The sequence below is a fragment of the Rhineura floridana genome, chromosome 3, assembly GCF_030035675.1.
Source record: "Rhineura floridana isolate rRhiFlo1 chromosome 3, rRhiFlo1.hap2, whole genome shotgun sequence".
Taxonomy (NCBI): Eukaryota; Metazoa; Chordata; class Lepidosauria; order Squamata; family Rhineuridae; genus Rhineura; species Rhineura floridana.
In genome coordinates this window covers 215,507,919-215,523,148 of record NC_084482.1, presented here as the reverse complement: position 1 = coordinate 215,523,148, position 15,230 = coordinate 215,507,919, and the positions used below count along the sequence as shown (strand labels likewise).

At 47.8% G+C, this 15,230-nt stretch overlaps 1 pseudogene; it reads left to right on the top strand.

The window, feature by feature from the left end:
• The window catches only part of LOC133381579 (zinc finger protein ZFP2-like), a 30,918-nt pseudogene extending 22,555 nt beyond the window's left edge, over positions 1-8,363 (top strand).
• The last annotated feature ends 6,867 nt before the right edge of the window (positions 8,364-15,230 follow it).

Genomic DNA, 15,230 nt, shown 5'->3' with positions numbered 1-15,230 from the left:
ATATTCCAAATGCGGCCGCACCATAGATTTATACAACGGCATTATGATATTGGCTGTTTTATTTTCAATACCTTTCCTAATTATCGCTAGCATGGAATTTGCCTTTTTCACAGCTGCCGCACACTGGGTCGACATTTTCATCGTGCTGTTCACTACAACCCCGAGGTCTCTCTCCTGGTCGGTCACCGCCAGTTCAGACCCCATGAGCGTATATGTGAAATGAAGATTTTTTGCTCCAATATGCATAATTTTACACTTGTTTATATTGAATTGCATTTGCCATTTTTCCGCCCATTCACTCAGTTTGGAGAGGTCTTTTTGGAGCTCTTCGCAATCCCTTTTTGTTTTAACAACCCTGAACAATTTAGTGTCGTTAGCAAACTTGGCCACTTCACTGCTCACTCCTAATTCTAGGTCATTAATGAACAAGTTGAAAAGTACAGGTCCCAATACCGATCCTTGAGGGACTCCACTTTCTACAGCCCTCCATTGGGAGAACTGTCCGTTTATTCCTACTCTCTGCTTTCTGCTTCTTAACCAATTCCTTATCCACAAGAGGATCTCTCCTCTTATTCCATGACTGCTAAGCTTCCTCAGAAGCCTTTGGTGAGGTACCTTGTCAAATGCTTTTTGAAAGTCTAATTATCTTTATTTATACCCCGCCCTTTTTCCAAACTGGAACTCAAGGCGGCTTCCAGATAAAAACAAGTACATATCATTAAGAACCTATAAAAATATAAAACATATAAACATATAAAATCAGCATGAAAACAGGATTAAACTATTAAGATGTTAAAACCAATTAGATATACACTTAAAATACTGCAACCCAGTTTAGGAGCATACAAGTAAAACAATAACAATCAGCATCCTCTTCAGTCGCTACCCTTAAAGCCTTCAGTTCCAAAGGCCTGCCAGAAGAAAAAAGTCTTTAGCTGTCGGCGGAAGGACTGCACAGAGGAGGCCATTCTTGCCTCCCTAGGGAGGGAGTTCCAGAGCCATGGGGCAGCCACCGAAAAGGCCCTATCTCGTGTCCCCACCAGTCGCACTTGTGAAGGTGTTGGGATGGTGAGAAGGGTCTCTCCTGAAAATCTCAGGGCCTCGGCAGGTTCATATAGGGAGATACGGTCTGACAAATAGCCTGGACCTAAGCCGTATAGGACTTTATAGGTCATAACCAGCACTTTGAATTGTGTTCGGAAACAGACTGGCAGCCAGCGGAGCTGTTGCAGCAGGGGAGTTGTATGGTCCCTGAAACCAGCCCCAGTTAACATTCTGGCTGCAGCTTGTTGCACCAACCGAAGTTTCCGAACAGTCTTCAAAGGCAGCCCCACATAGAGCGCGTTACAGTAGTCTAAGTGGGATGTAACTAAGGCATGTTTCACCGTAGCCAGATCAGACGACTCCAGTAAAATACTTCTTTACTCAGCGCATAGTTAAACTATGGAATTTGCTCCCACAAGACGCAGTAACGGCCACCAGCTTGGATGGCTTTAAAAGAAGATTAGACAAATTCATGGAGGACAGGGCTACTCCTACGCCTTTCCCTGGGGTAACCAGGGGTGCCAAACTGCCAAGAGGATTTTCTGGGCCCGGTCCACTGCATGTGGATCACACCCTCTGCTGCACTCGCAGACGATGACACAAATGTACATCCCCTTCACATCATGAGCGAACGTGCACCCTCTTTTGCAGATGGAGGGGGGAGGAGTGCCCAGAGATAAATCGGGAGTCACACACAAATAACAAGATGCCTGACAAATACAATATCCAACAGGTGAAGCTTTCCCCATAATTTTAGTTCTGGGCTAGAAAAGGCTTACTCTGCTTAATATCTGCCTGCCACTCAGCTGTTAAAGGCATGAGAGCCCTACTCTCCTTCAGCGCCAACACATGTCAACTCAACACAGGTAAAGGAAACAGGGTTTAGGCTAACCTAAGCTGTTCCCTCGAAGCCTTTTTTTAAAAACGTGCATGGCACTTTTATTTTTAAAATGGGGAAGGGTCACCGGCCAGAAAGGGGCTTCCTGCCTCCCCTCTCTCTCTGTGCGAAGCAGCCGAGGAACTTCAGCCACTTTGCTCCTTAAGGGTTAACAAAGGACAACAGAGCGGAGGAGGGAAAGAGCGAACGAGGGACTTCCCCTTCCTGCCCCGCCTCTCGGCAGAAATGCAGGCTGGAAGCGCTCAGAGCCCCTCTTCGTGCGCTGCGATGCTGGCGAGCGGGGTTGCGCGGAGGGAGCCTCGAAACAGAAGTATGCAATTGGGGGAGAGGGGAGGGTGGGAGAGGGCGAGGCCCCCCTTAAGCGCCCCCTCCCCGCAGACCCTCCAGATCGGAGGCTGCAGCTCTGCCCCGTCCCGTCCGCCTCTCCCCTGAGCTGGGTTGGCTGAGTTGGGCCGGATCGTAGCATCTCTGGGAACATCTGTGGTCCTGATGATGGATTTCGTGGCCTTCAGCTTGGAGATGGAGGCGCCCCATAGTTGGAGCAGAGCTAAGGAGACAAGTGAGCTAAATGGGCCGCTTCTTCGTGTGTCCTGTCCTTTGGCTCAGCTGCGATAGTTGAATAGGGAGGCTCTTCTTTCAATACTTCTACTCTGCCAGCCCTCCCCAGTTTCCTAGTCTGTTAGAATTAAGGTCGCCGCCTAATTCAGGGAAGCAGGAACGTGGCCCTGCCCTCCTTGTTTTAGGGTAGCCTGGCAGACCAACCGTTTTTAGCGTGTGAGGTTTTTCCTGAAATGGGTGCAAACAGGTGGGCGCTACTTCCCTCCCTCTTCCTACATGCCAGATGCAAGTTCCCTACTACATCAGAGGGTATTGTCCAGTTTCTCCACACCACGCACCTTCATGGCAGATCCACCGTGAACATTGAAAGCATATGGTTTCCTCCAAAGAGTCCTGGAAGTTGTAGTTTATGAAGGGTGCTGGGAATATAGCATAGTGAGGAAAAACTCTTATCCAGGATTCATTGGGGGAAGGCATGTGCTTTGCATTTGTGTTGCATGTGCTTTAAATGTCTGGTGTGATCATACGCTTCTATCGTGTCTCCTCTAAGCTTTTTTTCTACAGCAAAAATCCCCAAATGTTGCCATCCTTGAGTAGTTTGGTTGCCCATTTCTCTACCTCTTCCACCTCTAGAATGCTATTTTTGCGGTCAGGCAACTAGAACTGTAGACAGTATTCACTAATAGGCCACCACTCACCATATGCTCAGAGGCACATGTTAACAAATTCTTCCAAGATACACAGGAAATGGCTTGGACTGTGAAGTACCACGCCAAAGTGTTTGCATTTTGACAGATTTGTAGGGCAGTCCAATACCTCAGAGAGAAGGTCAGGTCTCCTGCTCCCCTGGTGCATTCACTATAGCTGCCCAATTTCCCTGCTTTTTAAAGTTTGATAGAAATATCTGTTGGCTATAGGTATGTTCTTAAAGTGCAAGGTTTTTTTGCCTATTAGTTAATTTCTCTGCTTTTTAATCCGGGAGGTAAGAAATGGAATGCTGTGCAAGTTTGCTGAGAATGGATTGATGATTTGCATGCTTATTGAGTTCAGTGGGATTTACTCCCGTGCAATCATGCTTAGGATAGGTGAAACTGACTACAGGGGATAGGAAGAGGGGGAGAGGGGAGGAGAGGGATGGGAGCAGGACAGGTTTGATCATTTACATGTTTATTGAGTTCACTGGGATTTACTCCTATGCAATCATGCTTAGGATAGGTAAAACTGATGGGGGGGCGGAAGGAGGGCTGGAGTGGACAGGGGAGGAGGAAGAAGGAAGAGGGGAGGGGAGGAGGAAGGGAGAGGAGAGGGGAAGGATGGGAAAGGCAGGTCTGATAATTTGCGTGCTTATTGAATTCAATGGGATTTACTCCTATACAATCATGGTTAGGATAGCTAAAACTGACCATGGAAGTGGAGTAGGGGGAGGGTTGGGGGAGGGCAAAGGAAGTGGGAGGGGAGGGCAGGTTTGGTCATATGCTTGCTTATTGGGTTCAGTGGGATTTACTCCCGTGCAATCATGCTTAAGATAGGTAAAACTGACGAGGGGGAGGGAGAGGGGAGGAGGAGATTGGGTGGGTGGGCCCTGGGCAGAGGGGAAGCCCCTTTCCTTTCCAAAAGGAAAACATTGTGAACAGTATTGTTGTGAGTTAGGGTTGATCGCCAATGCAAAATGCAATGTGAGTTTGGGGGGTTGAGTTGGATAATTCCTATGAGTCCCCTTCCAGCCTCTGATTTGGAGACTGGCGCCTGGGGTGTGTGGGAGAATCTCGCTCTGCTGGTCAGATGAGTTTTTGTTACACTAATGGAGTTGCTAGGTGGGCTAATGTGTCTATCAGGTGCCCATGGACAGGTGAATGGGCCAGGGAGACCCTTTTGTCATTGAAACTCTTGGAAGAGCGCCCCCCCCCCTCCTGGCACTGAGGAGAGGCTTGTGTTTTTAGTGTATGTCAGAGAAAGGCTGGGACTGGAGGCAGGCAGAGAGACTGGCTTTCTGCACCATGGTGTTTGGGGTGCCTCCTGTAACATTGATGGGAAAGCTGAATATTGGATGCTGATGCATTGAACCCCTCCATCTTAAGCTCAGTTTGGAATGTGTGTAAATAAATAAACCATATTTCATAAAGACACCGCAGTCTCCGCTGACCTTCTTCCCAAGGAAACCAAACCCTGGGCAAGCGCAGGGACCCCTGGAAATCACACCACTTAGAGACTGGGGTGGTGCGCAACAGTATCATTGCTTTTCAGCATTTCCCCAACTTCTTTATTTATAGTTAGTGAAGGGTGCTCAGAGTTGCAAGGAGACGCCCTGTTCCCCTCGCAGACTTCAATTAGAGTGGCTGACTGTTAAACCACTTGACTGTGCCAAGGTGTTGATAATTCTTGATAAGTTCAATGTCCTCATTGTCAACTTTAAATTTACACAAATCTTCTGTTGTCATTACTTTAGTCTTCTTGACGTTCAGCTGTAGTCCTGCTTTTGTGCTTTCCTCTTTAACTTTCATCAGCATTCGTTTCAAATTATTACTGGTTTCTGCTAGTAGTATGGTATCGTCTGCATATCTTAAATGACTGATATTTCTCCCTCCAATTTTCACACCTCCTTCATCTTGGTCCAATCCCGCTTTCCGTATATGTTCTGCATATAGATTAAACAAATAGGGTGATAAAATACACCCCTGTCTCACACCCTTTCTGATGGGGAACCAATCGGTTTCTCCATTGTCTGTCCTTACAGTAGCCTCTTGTCCAGAGTATAGGTTGCGCATCAGGACAATCAGATGCTGCGGCACCCCCATTTCTTTTAAAGCATTCCATAGTTTCTCATGATCTACACAGTCAAAGGCTTTGCTGTAATCTGGCACTTCTCGCTTTGCTTTACTTGCATGTATTTGCCATTGAAGCATAGACTTGGTTGATAGTTCTGTTTCCCATTAAATCTCATTAATATCACTCAGTCAGACTTTGCATAATAGCTCCTAGTTGCTTTTGCTACATGACTTCTCACTATTAAAGCAACACCTTTTCTTCTTAATTTCACATTTCCCGCATAAAATATTTTGTAGTTGTCTGAATGATAATGTCCCATTTCCATCCATTTTAATTCACTCACGCCAAGTAATGTAATGCTGATATGTTCCATTTCTTGCTTGACAATTTCTAACTTTCCCTGGTTCATACTTCTCACATTCCATGTTCCTATTGTGTGCGTCGCACAACTCCAGACTCTCCTTTTGCATCTGTGCGCATCAGCCTCTGGGCTTCCTTTCGGCTTGGACCCGGCTGCGTCATTAGTCACAGCGCTACTCGTACTTATTTATTTATTTATTTATGAAGAGGAAAGTCTTCAAAACGAGCCGAAAAGATAGTAGAGATGGTGCCTGCCTAATATTCAAAGGGAGGGAATTCCACAGGGTAGGTGCTGTCTGTTGTTCTTTCCCAGTAGCTTTGTGAGTGTCTTCTGACCCGGCGTCTCATCTTCCAGCACTGTCTTGAGTTGCAGGTAACAGGGCTAACATTTTGGGAGGGAAGGGATGTGAGCTGCCTTCTGGCAGTGGAAAGGGACATGTTCCTGTCAGACAGGATCCATCCTAGGTTTGTAAATTCCAGCTGTGCATAAGTACTGGGCTGTCCACCTTAAATGGAGGAACAAGAGAGCAGATTTTTGTTAAAATTGTCTCTCTCTGCATCTCTTTTCACAACCTGTTACCAAGCACCTACTGCTAAACTAACTCGGTACAAGGCCTCGAGCTTTGACAGTTAAACTCTGATATCAACAGAGCTCCCAGAAATATGTTTTCAAAGTACAAATCATAATATATTCACAGGATTTCTCGACAGCATTTTATCCCCTTTCCTTTTCATTCCATCAGGATACATCTGGGGGGTCAAGGCTGAGGGAGAACCATCTGAAGTATCACTGGAAAAAGCTGAGGAGCAGGTGCAGGAGCAGACACTGAGGAGTCAAGATGGAGCAAAGAAACAAGAGGAGAGACAGACTCACACAGGGGACAAACCTTATAAATGCTTGGAGTGTGGAAAGAGCTTCAGGTGGAGTAGCAACCTTACTTCGCATCAAAGAACTCACACAGGGGACAAACCTTATCAATGCTTGGAGTGTGGAAAGAGCTTCAGTCAGAGTAGCAGCCTTACTTTGCATCACAGAAGTCACACAGGGGACAAACCTTATCAATGCTTAGAGTGTGGAAAGAGCTTCAATCAGAGTGGCAGCCTTGCTTCGCATCAAAGAACTCACACAGGAGACAAACCTTATAAATGCTTGGAGTGTGGAAAGAGCTTCAGTCAGAGTAGCACCCTTAGTAAACATGAAAGAACTCACACAGGGGACAAACCTTATAAATGCTTGGAGTGTGGAAAGATGTTCAGGTGGAGTAGTGCCCTTATGATGCATCAAAGAACTCACACAGGGGAGAAACCTTATAAATGCTTGGAGTGTGGAAAGATGTTCAGGTGGAGTAGTGCCCTTACGATGCATCAAAGAACTCACACAGGGGACAAACCTTATCAATGCTTCGAGTGTGGAAAGAGCTTCAGTAGGAGTAGCAACCTTACTTTGCATCAAAGAACTCACACAGGGGACAAACCTTATCAATGCTTGGAGTGTGGAAAGAGCTTCAGTCAGAGTAGCACCCTTAGTAAACATGAAAGAACTCACACAGGGGGCAAACCTTATCAATGCTTGGAGTGTGGAAAGAGCTTCAGTCACAGTAGCACGCTTAGTAAACATGAAAGAAGTCACACAGGGGACAAAGCTTATAAATGCTTGGAGTGTGGAAAGAGCTTCAGTCAGAGTAGCACCCTTACTTCGCATCAAAGAACTCACACAGGGGACAAACCGTATAAATGCTTGGAGTGTGGAAAGAGCTTCAGTCAGAGTAGCACCCTTACTTCGCATCAAAGAACTCACACAGGGGACAAACCTCATAAATGCTTGGAGTGTGGAAAGAGCTTCAGTCAGAGTAGCCACCTTTCTTTGCATCACAGAACTCACACAGGGGACAAACCTCATCAATGCTTGGAGTGTGGAAAGAGCTTCAGTCAGAGTAGCACCCTTACTTCACATCAAAGAACTCACACAGGGGACAAACCTCATAAATGCTTGGAGTGTGGAAAGAGCTTCAATCAGAGTGGCCACCTTGCTTTGCATCAAAGAACTCACACGGGACAAACCTCATCAATGCTTGGAGTGTGGAAAGAGCTTCAGTCAGAGTGGCCACCTTGCTTGGCATCACAGAACTCACACAGGGGACAAACCTCATAAATGCTTGGAGTGTGGAAAGACCTTCAGTCGGAGTGACACCCTTAGTATGCATGAAAGAACTCACACGGGACAAACCTCATCAATGCTTGGAGTGTGGAAAGAGCTTCTGTTGGAGAGGCAACCTTGCTTCGCATCACAGAACTCACACAGGGGACAAACCTTACAAATGCTTTGAGTGTGGAAAGACCTTCAGTCAGAGTAGCACCCTTACTTCACATCAAAGATGTCACACGGGACGAACCTTATAAATGCTTGGAGTGTGGAAAAAGCAAAAATGAGATGCCTCTGACACAAGCACTAAGTTCCCCTTCTGACCCATTTTATGCCTCCTTCTATATCTTCACACCAGCCATGCAAGGTAGGTTAGGCTGAGAATTAGTGACTGGCCCAAGTTGGGAAGTGAGGAAAAAGAATAAGTGACTTTAAAATACAAAACTGCACATGCTCAGAGTATTTTCTTTTTGTTTAATAAGGTTGCTAAAATATTTTGTGTTTGTGTTTTGCTGAGAGTTGTGAAACTACATGCTCAGAGTATTTTTTGTAATCCATGAAAGTTTCTGTAATAATAAATGTGTTAGTCTTTAAGACACCTCAAGACCTATTTTCTGGTACCTTATCCCACACACTTCCTTTTGTGGGGAAATGGGGCCCCTATCTGGGGAACTCTATCAGGGCCCCCAACCACCTTAATCCAGCCATGGATTACAGCGATTTAAAAATACAACTTTGAAATCAGTTAATAGTCTGGGTTCTAAAAATATCTCTCTCAGGGCTTAAAGGGTGGAATGTGTGCCTTCAGCAAATCCCCAGCCGTGAAGACTTTGCAGGCTAAAACCAGCACCTTCAACTGGGCCCAGATTCAAACACAAGAATTTGGGCCGAGAGTCCATCACGTCTGACTCTGCCAGCCTGAACCACACAAGGCAGGCATGGATCCAGTTTAAAGAGAGTGGCCTTCCCAGCCTCAGGCATCCTATCCACATTGCCCAGGAAAGAAGACCCAAGTGATGCAAGAGGTTGATTCTGTAGCCACAGGGAGAGAAGAGCCTGCCTTCACTGCAGGGTCCATGTTGGGTCAAGTTTAGCAGGAAAATGCCATCAGGGTTGAGTAGCATATATGCCAGTCTTCCACTTCGGACTGGAGCCTCCATGGCCTGCACTGGGGGGGGGACTGTGCCTGGGGGAAAGGACTAGGCAGTTCAGCATGAAGCTCTTGAGGTTGGTCCGGAAGCTGCAGCTGGTGCAAAATGCAGCAGCGAGACTGCTCAGTGGGGCAGGATATCTCCAACATGACACCCCTGCTGCTGCTGAAAGAATTGCACTGGCTGCCCGTTTGCTACCAGGCCAAGTTCAAGGTTCTAGTTTTGGTGTACAAAGCCCTATACACCTTGAGACCAGGATACCTAAAAGACCGTCTTATCCCTTATATACCCAGCCGATCACTGCGCTTTGCAGGTGAGGGCCTCCTGCAGAGACCATCTTATGAGGAGGTCCGTTCTGCACAACGTAGGAAACGGACCTTTCGTGTGGCGGCACCTCCCTGTGGAATTCCCTCCCTTTGAATATTAGGCAGGCGCCATCTCTGCTATCTTTTTGGCGCCTTTTGAAGACTTTCCTCTTTCAACAAGCCTTTTAAGTAGAGGCCTATCCCAGTTTGTGTCTGTGTTGGAATGGCTTTTTAATATCTTTTTAAACCTTTGTTTAATAAAACAGATGTTTTTAAAGCTTTTTAAAGATATTTTTGAAGATGTTTTGTTTTAATTTGAAAGGATTCTAAATTCTGTTTTATGATGTTTTAAAGTGTTTTTAGTGCTTTTGTTTGCAGGCCTGGGCTCCTGCTAGGAGGAAGGGTGGGATATAAATGAATGAATGGATTCCTGGCCGGCCAGCCACCCGCAGTAGAACAAAATGTGATTGTTTAAAACAATAAGAAGGGGTGTGAAGGTGAACAGGGCCACCCCCAGAAGGCCCCTGCTGGCTCAGGGGCTGCCCTGAGGGGGTCTGTTGGCTGCTGCCACCCACCTGTCACTTGGGGTCATCTGGGGATGCAGGGCCTGGACTTTGGCCCAAAGAAGCTGCGCTGCCACTGCTGGCTTCATTTTGGCTTCCTGCAGCAGCACAATCCTGATCCTATGCAGTTACTCAGAAGTAACCCTCCCCCACAAGCTCAGTGGTTCTTCCCCTTCCCGACAGGGTGTGTCTGGAGGGAGAGATGCTTACAAGTGATGTGCTGCCCCTTTGGGGTTGGGATCTTCTGGGCCAGGAAGCCTGGCAGGAAAGCAAACCAAATGGGGCTCCCCCGGCTTCCCCCCGCTCACCTTCCCTCCCACTGACCTTCCCTCCCACTGCAGCCCCCCTCCACTCAGGGTCACCTGCACTATCTCTGCTGGGAACTCTCCCAGGGCATTCAGGAATCCAGTGGATTCCATTAGTCTCCGGAGGCGGACCATCTTAATCTGTCCACCACCCCTGCAGGGAAGGATCGGAGCCATAAGTTCACCCGGAAGTGCTCTGACCATGACAGTGGGGTGACATCCACCCTCCCATCTCCAAAGCACCCCTTCCTCCATCTGGAGCAAAAACCAAGTCGAGGGTGTGCCCTGCCCTATGTGTTGGGCCGGTAAAAACTTGAGACAGCCTCATGGTCATCATGGAGGGCATGAAGTCCTGAGCCGGAACACCAGAGGCAGCCTCAGCGTGGACAGTGAAATCACCCAGCACTATCGTTCTGCGCTCCTCCCACAGCCAAGATGGCCTCTGCCAGCTCAGTCAGAGAAGCTGCCGGGCAGCAGGGGGGACGGTAAGAACATAAGAACATAAGAAAAGCCTGCTGGATCAGGCCAGTGGCCCATCTAGTCCAGCATCCTGTTCTCACAGTGGCCAACCAGGTGCCTGGGGGAAGCCCGCAAGCAGGACCCGAATGCAAGAACACTCTACCCTCCTGAGGCTTCTGGCAACTGGTTTTCAGAAGCATGCTGCCTCTGTCTAGGGTGGCAGAGCACAGCCATCATGGCTAGTAGCCATTGATAGCCCTGTCCTCCATGAATTTGTCTAATCTTCTTTTAAAGCCGTTCAAGCTGGTGGCCATTACTGCATCTTGTGGGAGCAAATTCCATAGTTTAACTATGCGCTGAGTAAAGAAGTACTTCCTTTTGTCTGTCCTGAATCTTCCAACATTCAGCTGCTTTGAATGTCCACAAGTTCTAGTATTATGAGAGAGGGAGAAGAACTTTTCTCTATCCACTTTCTCAATGCCATGCATCATTTTATACACTTCTATCATGTCTCCTCTGACCCGCCTTTTCTCCAAACTCAAAAGCCCCAAATGCTGCAACCTTTCCTCGTAAGGGAGTCGCTCCATCCCCTTGATCATTCTGGTTGCCCTCTTCTGAACCTTTTCCAACTCTATAATATCCTTTTTGAGATGAGGCGACCAGAACTGTACACAGTATTCCAAATGTGGCCGCACCATAGATTTATACAACGGCATTATGATATCGGCTGTTTTATTTTCAATACCTTTCCTAATTATTGCTAGCATGAAATTTGCCTTTTTCACAGCTGCCGCACACTGGGTCGACATTTTCATCGTGCTGTCCACTACAACCCCGAGGTCTCTCTCCTGGTCGGTCACCGCCAGTTCAGACCCCATGAGCGTATATGTGAAATGAAGATTTTTTGCTCCAATATGCATAATTTTACACTTGTTTATATTGGTACACCAGCAGCACCCCTAGTTCGCTGTCTCCTCGGCCCAACACCAGGTGCAGGCCCTCACAGCCAGCTCCAAGACAGAGTGGTTTCCTGGGGACAGAGATGGAAGTTCTGTAGAACACACAGAGCAAATCTACTCCCCCGTCTCAGCCAGGGCGGACCAGCCTTCTGCCAGTCGCAGACTCTCACTCTGAAGGCATCCGGTGACTTTCTGCTATCATTCAGTTCACTGCACAGGCTCTCACCCTGCAGGGGAACTACACATGCGGCACACGCCCTCCCCACTACCTAATCTCCAGATTGGTTAGTAAAACGAAAGAAAGAAATAGATGAGGGCAGCGGCCCCGCCCTTGGGACTCCCCAAGGTGGGGCCCCTGCCGGTGGCAGACCTTCCGCCCAAGGGCAGCTGGGCTTTTACGCCTCCTGACCCAGCCAGAGGATGCCAGATTGACGGCAGCCTCTCTCTGGAGCCAGGCTCTTCTTCAGAGCCCCTCGTGCTATTTGGGGCCCCAAAGGCCAACGCCCACAAACGGGGGAGCCAATTGGGAGGCACTTCTCTCCCCCCTACCCCCGCCTTGCCCCGGGCTGCCTGGGGAGAAGGAGGGGCTGCAAGGCAAAGGCGGTCAGAGGGAGGTGAAGGAGAGCGCTCCGGAGCTCCAAGAGGGGCGCGAGGGCAGCCCAAGCAGCCTTCCTGGGTGCCCCACGGACAGCTCTGGTGCTTGTTCCTTCTGAGCAGGCTCGGTGAGGCTTGGGCAGCTGGAGGGGGAAGGTGGCCAGAGAGAGTTGGACGGGGGGGGCTCGGCCGGTTCCACCCCCAAGCGGGGGAGTGGGGGAGGTATTGGGGAGCCTGGAGCCAAACACCGGTTCCTCACCCCAGGAGAGGGGGGCAGCTGTGCTGACACTCTCCCCCTCCCCCACGTGCGCCGAAGCCAACGCCAGTTCTTGCATCTGGACACCTGGATTCCCTGCAGTGGCGGCCGCAGCTGCGCAGGGGAGGGGAGGGGCAGGTGGTGCTGACCGGACTCCCTCTCTCTCTCAATGAAATTCAAATTATATATATGTTTAAGACGGGATGGTGTGAAAGCCGGAACGGAACAGGCCGGAACGGACCCTTTATAAAAGAAATTGATGCCAAAAACACTGGGATGTGTTAGAGACACTTGAGAACAACATTTAGGAACAGAAACCATTCTGATAGGATTTTTATTAACCCTTTAACAACCAAAATGCCCTCTGGAATGAAATGAAACAGCCCGGAATGGCAACTTCCCAGCAAGCCAGACCTCCCAAATTCACCAGTCCCACATGACTACATGGGATGCATGCAATAAGACACAAAACCTCCACGAAAACCATGTTCCGATACCCGTTCCAGGCTATAATACGCTTTTATGTAAAACAGCCTGGAATGGCGACTTCCCAGCGAGCCAGACCTCCCAAATTCACCAGTCCCACATGACTACATGGGATGCATGCAATAAGACACAAAACCTCCACGAAAACCACGTTGCGATACCCATTCCGGGCTATAATACGCTTTTACGTAAAACAGCCTGGAATGGCGACTTCCCAGTGAGCCAGACCTCCCAAATTCACCAGTCCCACATGACTACATGGGATGCATGCAATAAGACACAAAACCTCCACAAAAACCACGTTCCGATACCCGTTCTGGGCTATAATACGTTTTTACGTAAAACAGCCTGGAATGGCGACTTCCCAGTGAGCCAGACCTCCCAAATTCACCAGTCCCACATGACTACATGGGATGCATGCAATAAGACACAAAACCTCCACGAAAACCACGTTCCGATACCCGTTCCGGGCTATAATACGCTTTTACGTAAAACAGCCTGGAATGGCGACTTCCCAGCAAGCCAGACCCACCAAATTCACCAACCACACATGTTGCTGCCTCTCCTTTTGTTGGGAAATGGGAGATAACACAGGATGACCCAGGAACCTCTGGGGTGATCAGCTGTTTGTAGGTCCACTAAGCAGCACTATTGGTGCCGCTACCAGGTTGCGAATGGCTGGTGAATTGGGGGGAGAGAGAGAGAGAGAGAGAGAGAGAGAGAGAGAGATTGGAGGGGCAAGTCGGCTGGCTTTTACTCATGGCTTTTCTGCTGCAGGTAATGAGAGAAGACACTGCTTGCTGCCACTGAGCCACCTCCCCAGTGTAAATATAGCATACCTGGGCTGCTGCCTTTTTGGTCTGAAAAAAGAAGGGATCATCCTGTCTCTGCAGAGACCAGCAGATCTTATAGTGCTCCTAGTGGGAAGAAGAGTAAACTGCAGCTATTCTCTAGCCCCAAAAGCTACCTGTAGTTGCATTCAATCCTGGTATAGCTTACTACAAAAACCTTGCTAGGAAAGAAAAACAAGAATATACTATATTGTTTTCACACACATACCTCATTAATCATTACTAGAGCTGCCAACTAAGTAATAATATTTATTGGAGCAATTTGTTTTGCAGTTAAATTTGCATACTATCAACTTTTCATTCAGGATGTTTTAAGTAGATGACTGTATAATTTATAACTAAACACTACCGCTCATTGTTGGAATGAAAGGTCATCTTTAATATAACAGTAACATAAGAGAATCCAAGTATTGACAAAAATACAGAAGTGTGCCCTTAACTTTCAGCAGTACCAAGTTAAATTTGACATCAAATGAAATTTGTCTCTGTTGTTAAATTAACTGAAGTTATATTTGGCTATATACCATTGAAAACAATTGGAGCACATAGCACCAATCTTTGCTTGTGTGTATGCAAGTGAAAGTGGTTGGTGTGAAAGCTTGTGGCCCAGAGCATTGACTCATACAGTTATGCATGACTGGTGCATTTGATTGACTTGGCTGGTTCAGATGTTGTTCTGGGCTCTGTTCAGAAAGATGTATTATTGCATGGAACGTGGCTTATGTGGAAGTTTTGTGTCTTATTGCATGCATCCCATATAGTCATGTGGAAGTGGTGAATTTGGGAGGTCTGGCTCACTGGGAAGTCGCCGCTCCGGGCTGTTGTTGTTCTCAAGTGTCTCTAACAATTTCTTTTATTAAGGGCCCGTTCTGGCCTGTTCCGTTCCGGCTTTTACACCGTCCCGTTTAAAACTGCTTTGAAATTGTGTTTAGGTAAGAAAGTGATAGTTCAATGTTAGTAGGTAGATGCAGATGTGCTCAGACCTGATTTGTTCCAAAAATATTTTAACTCAAAGAACCATTAACATCAAAAGTATGAAGGGAGGGCCTGTTCAGATACCTTTAGCCAGAGTTACAGTAAGCTAGAAAAGTTTTGAGGGAGAATACGAGGTAGGGGTTAACAATGGGCAAAGGGAATGTTTTATTCTGGGGAAAGACATTATGTCTCATGCAGAGCTCGGAAAAGTTACATTTTTAAACTACAACTCCCATCAGCCCCAGCCAGCATGGCCACTGGATTGGGCTGATGGGAGATGTAGTTCAAAAAAGTAACTTTTTCAAGCTGGGAGGCAGGCATGGGAGGTAGTCATATTGACCCCCCCCTTCCCACCCTTGCAACGAATAGGTTCATTGGGAACCTGAAGTGTCGGAAGTCTTAGCAAGAGGCCAAATCTCCCCCCTCTGCGTGCAGCGCAATGTTGCTCTCCTGCTTTGAGAGCGACGCGGGGAGGGTTAAAAAGAAGTGGCCTAGACTCCTAGAGCGGAAGGGAGTTTAGGAGGAGGGGAGAAGGCGTATGGATCTCCCCATTCCCC